This window comes from Arachis ipaensis, chromosome B9 (genome assembly GCF_059453495.1).
Source record: "Arachis ipaensis isolate K30076 ecotype BB chromosome B9, ASM5945349v1, whole genome shotgun sequence".
NCBI classification, from domain to species: Eukaryota; Viridiplantae; Streptophyta; class Magnoliopsida; order Fabales; family Fabaceae; genus Arachis; species Arachis ipaensis.
Window position 1 is genome coordinate 14,047,731 of NC_142444.1, and position 5,547 is coordinate 14,053,277.

Below are 5,547 nucleotides of genomic sequence, written 5' to 3' on the forward strand. Positions count from 1 at the left end.
CCCTGATATGGACCTCTATGATGGAACCACAGATCTAAAGCATCACTTGAGCAACTTTAAAAGTCGGATGTATCTGGCTGATACTTCTGACGCAACGCACTGCAAAGCTTTTCCGACCACCTTGTCGAAAGCAGCGATGAAGTGGTTCGACAGCCTCCCCCCGAGGTCGGTAACCAGTTTTGAAGACCTCTCAAGGAAATTCTTGATGAGGTTCTCCATCCAAAAAGACAAAATAAAACATGCACCAAGCCTCCTGGGAATAAAGCAGGAGGTCGGAGAATCCTTACGAGTCTACATGGAAAGGTTCAATAAAGCATGTCTAGAAATCCAAGACCTGCCCACTGAGGCAGTCATAATGGGGTTAGTCAATGGGCTTAGAGAAGGTCCCTTCTCACAGTCCATATCTAAAAGACACCCCACCTCCCTAAGTGATGTACAGGAAAGAGCTGAAAAGTACATCAACATGGAGGAAAATGCTAGACTGAGAGAGTCGAGTTGGCGACCTGGGCATCTCCCCTCAACAAAAGAGAGGGAGAGGGAACCCAAGAAGAAGGAAGAACTCGGCCTCGATAGACCAAGGAAATATCACTCTTATACTCCTCTAAAGATTTCTATAGTGGATGTATACAGAGAGATCTGCAATACTGAAAGGCTGCCGCCTCCCAGACCCATCAAAAATAAAAAAGGGGGGAGTCGCAGCGACTACTGTGAGTACCATAAAATATATGGTCACTCGACAAATGACTGTTACGACCTTAAAAATGTGATAGAAAAGCTGGCTAGAGAAGGCCGGCTTGACAGATATCTCATAGAAAGGTCGGACGGTCATGGGAAGAGAAAGCGAGACGATATGGATAAAAGAGACCCACCACTGCAGACTCCGGAGAGACATATACATATGATCTCAGGAGGATTTGCGGGAGGGGGACTCACCAAATACTCTCGCAAAAGACATCTCAAGCGAGTTTATCAGGTCGGAGGAGAACCATCCGACCTTCCCACCATTTCATTCACAAGAGAAGATGGGCAAGGAATAATTCCTGGGCACAATGACCCAGTAGTAGTTACTATGATCCTAGCCAATGCCCATCTCCACAGAACCCTAGTAGATCAAGGGAGCTCAGCGGACATCCTTTTCAAGCCCGCTTTCGACAAACTAGGGTTGGATGAGAAAGAATTAAGAGCCTACCCCGACACCCTATACGGACTAGGCGACACACCAATAAGACCACTAGGATTTCTACCCCTACACACTATCTTTGGAAAAGGGGAAAAATCCAAAACTCTGAGCATAGACTTCATAGTCATCGATGTAGGGTCAGCATATAATACCTTGATCGGCAGAGCTACCCTAAATCGACTCGGAGCGGTGGTGTCAACTCCCCACCTTTGCATGAAATTCCCGACCCCAGCGGGAATAGCAACGGTGAGGGGAGATCAGAAGCTGGCAAGAAAATGCTATAACGAAAGCCTGAACCTGAGGGGAAAAGGCAAAGAAGTCCACTCCATAGAGCTCGACGGTGCAAGGGCCCCGAGAAGAGCTGCGACCACAGCCGGGAGGAAAAATTGAGGAAATACAGGTCGGCAAAGAGGAAGGAAAAAATACCAACATAGGAGCAAACCTAGGGGAAACCCTAAAGCAAGGTTGACTAAGCTCCTAAGAGACAATTCCGATCTCTTTGCCTGGAAAGCCTCCGACATGCCCGGTATAGCCCCTGAGCTCATGTCCCACAAGCTCTCGGTATACCCAGGGTCCCGACCTGTGCAACAGAGAAGGCGTAAGTTTGGCCCAGAACGAGCTCTAGTAGTGGAAGAGCAAGTGCAGGCACTCCTAGAAGCCGGCTTCATCAGAGAAGTTAAATATCCAACATGGCTAGCCAATGTAGTGCTAGTCAAAAAGCAAAATGGCAAATGGAGAATGTGTGTCGACTACACCGACCTAAATAAGGCATGTTCTAAGGACCCCTATCCACTCCCAAGCATTGACACCCTTGTAGACTCTAGCTCGGGGTATCAATACTTGTCATTCATGGATGCCTACTCGGGATATAACCAAATCCCGATGCATGAGCCAGACCAGGAGAAGACATCATTCATCACGCCCAGAGCTACCTTCTGCTATGTGGTCATGCCCTTTGGATTGAAAAATGCAGGGGCCACATATCAGAGGCTGATGAATAAGGTGTTCGTTCCCCACCTGGGGAGCCTAATGGAAGTTTATGTAGACGACATGCTGGTAAAAACCGAGAAAGAGGCCGACCTCTTAGTAGACCTCTCGCAGGTATTTGACACCATAAGGTCACACGGGATGAGACTAAATCCTGTAAAGTGTACCTTTGCGGTGGAAGCTGAAAAATTTCTAGAGTTTATGCTGACACAAAGAGGGATCGAAGCGAATCCCGATAAGTGTAGAGCTATCCTAGAAATGAAAAGCCCGACTTGCTTAAGAGAGGTCCAGCAGCTAAACGGCCGACTTGCAGCCCTCTCCAGATTCTTGGCGGGATCAGCACTAAAATCCCTTCCACTGTTCTCCTTATTGAGAAAGGGATTTCAGTTCGAGTGGACCCCTGAATGCGAAGAGGCATTCCAGGAATTCAAAAGATTCTTGAGTCAACCTCCGATTTTGACCCAACCTATAGCTGGGGAAGACCTTGTCCTATACTTATCTGTAGCAGACAAGGCTGTCGTATCAGCCCTGATAAGAGAAGATTAGGTCGGTCAGCACCCAATGTATTTCATCAGCAAAGTTCTACAAGGCCCTGAACTAAGGTACCACAAACTAGAGAAGTTTGCCTACTCCTTAGTAGTAGCCTCACGAAGACTACGACCTTACTTTCAAGCTCACACAATAAGAGTCCGTACGAACCAACCCATGAAGCAAATCCTCCAAAAGACGGATGTTGCAGGGAGAATGGTTCAATGGGCAATAGAGCTCTCCGAGTTCGACTTGAGGTATGAAACTCGGACGGCAATTAAAGCCCAATGCCTCACTGACTTTATAGCAGAATACGCAGGAGATCAAGAGGAAAAACCAACTACATGGGAACTCTACGTAGATGGATCCTCAAATAAAACAGGAAGTGGTGCAGGCATAATATTGGCGAATGAACGAGGAACCCAAATAGAGGTTTTCCTCAAATTTGAATTCCCAGCTTCAAATAATCAGGCAGAATATGAAGCCCTGATTGCTGGATTAAAGCTGGAAGAAGAAGTTGGTGCAACAAAGGTGATGATATATAGCGACTCCCAAGTGGTGACTTCCCAGATAAACGGAGAGTATCAAGCAAAAGATCCAAATATGAAGAGATACTTGGAAAAAACTTTGGAGTACCTCGGGCACTTTGCGGAAACCGAGGTCAAACACATAACTTGGGATCTCAATAGTAGAGCAGACGCCCTCTCCAAGTTAGCAAGTACCAAACCAGGAGGGAATAATAGAAGCTTGATCCAGGAAACTCTCCAGGAACCTTACGTGGTAAAAACAGAAGAAAGGCAAGTGGTCCTTGAAGTAACCGGATTAAACTTCAGATGGATGAACCCCTTGGTCGAATACCTGAAATTCGACATCCTCCCCAAAGAGGAAAAAGAGGCTAAAAAAATCTGGAGGGAAGCACAACACTACACTCTGGCGAAGAATATTCTCTATAGAAGAGGAATATCAACACCATTGTTAAAGTGCGTACCGACCTCGAGAACCACGGAGGTATTAGAGGAGGTTCACAGTGGGATCTGTGGAAATCATCTCGGAGCAAAGTCACTAGCCAGGAAAGTAATCCGAGCTGGATTCTATTGGCCGACCTTGCAGAAAGATGCCTCGAAATTTGTGAAAAAATGTCAACCATGCCAAATGCATGCAAACTTCCACATGGCTCCCCCCGAGGAGCTAATCAGTATAACTTCTCCATGGCCCTTTGCAAAATGGGGAATGGACTTGTTAGGCCCTTTTCCCCAGGCCCCGGGACAAGTCAAATACCTGATCGTGGGAATCGACTACTTCACAAAGTGGATAGAAGCAGAACCACTAGCCTCCATCACAGCCCAGAAAAGTCGGAAGTTCCTCTGCAAGAATATCATCACAAGATATGGGATACCATATTCCATCACCACAGATAATGGAACCCAGTTCACCGACTCTACCTTTCGAAGCCTTGTAACCAGTATGAAGATTAAACACCAGTTCACCTCGGTGGAACATCCACAAGCAAATGGACAAGCTGAGACAGCCAACAAAGTCATATTGGCAGGACTGAAGAAAAGGCTACAAGATGCAAAAGGAGCCTGGGCTGAGGAGCTCCCACAAGTGCTATGGGCTTACAGGACAACGCCCAAATCCGCCACTAGAGAAACGCCCTTCCGACTAGTCTATGGCGTAGAAGCCATGATACCCATAGAAATCAATGAACAAAGCCCAAGGGTGATTCTCCATGACGAGATCGGAAACATACAGGGGCACAAAGAGGAGCTCGACTTGCTGCCCGAAGTCCGAGAAGAAGCCCAGATAAGAGAAGCAGCGTTGAAGCAAAGGATGACTACAAGGTACAACAAAAAAGTCATTCGAAGAACCTTCGCACCGAACGACTTGGTCTTGATCAGAAACGACATTGGGGTCAACAAATCGGGGGAAGAAAAACTCGCTGCCAATTAGAAGGGACCATATAAAATCAATGAGGTCTTAGGGAAAGGTTATTATAAGGTGACCGACCTGAACGGCACCGAGTTACCGAGGTCGTGGCATGCTTGTAATATGAAAAGGTACTACAGTTAAAAGTGAACTCTACTCCCTGATGTACTCTTTTCCCAACTTCACGATTTTTTCCTGAAAGTAAAAGGGTTTTTTCTGGAGAAGGGTTTTTAATGAGGCATCATAGTAGAGGCTAAGGGAAAATAGGCTGTCAAAAACCCTTAGTAGCAATAAGGTACCTCCCCAATAAATAAAGATCTTTTTTCATTTCACAAGTATCTCTTATAAATTCCTTCTAGTTTTCTCTTTCTACGAAACGCGCCGACTTAAGCTCGACAAAACGTGAAAATCCCATGAACCGACCTAGATGGTCGTCAGGATAAAACGACGAGGTACAAGTCGGTGTAAAGAGGTTATAAAAGATGATCGCGAAGAACCCAGAAACGTTCAGACTCATAAGTCGAAATGAAAATCCAAGTAGAAAAGAAAATGCATCACAAAAATAACCTAAGTCATAGGAACTCAATAAATCACAAAGTTGAGTAAAAGGAATCGCAAAGGAGATCGAAAATCCTATTAAAGCATAAGTACTATCCTGAAGTCCTTAGAGAAAAGGAACCCAAAAGGACAGACAGCCAGGAAAAAGGTTTTCAAAACTGAAAAGATCAAAAAGGGTTTTTTTTTTTTTTTCAAAAACAGAAGTTAGAAAAGCATACACGCATAAGGTAACTTAAACCCTTATCCAAAAAAGGGTATTTATTTTGTTAACTTAAACCCTTATCAAAAAGGGTATTTTTTGTTTACGGCCTTAAAAGGCCAGAAGAAATTGTTCAACAAACACCACCACCAACAAACAAATATAAAGA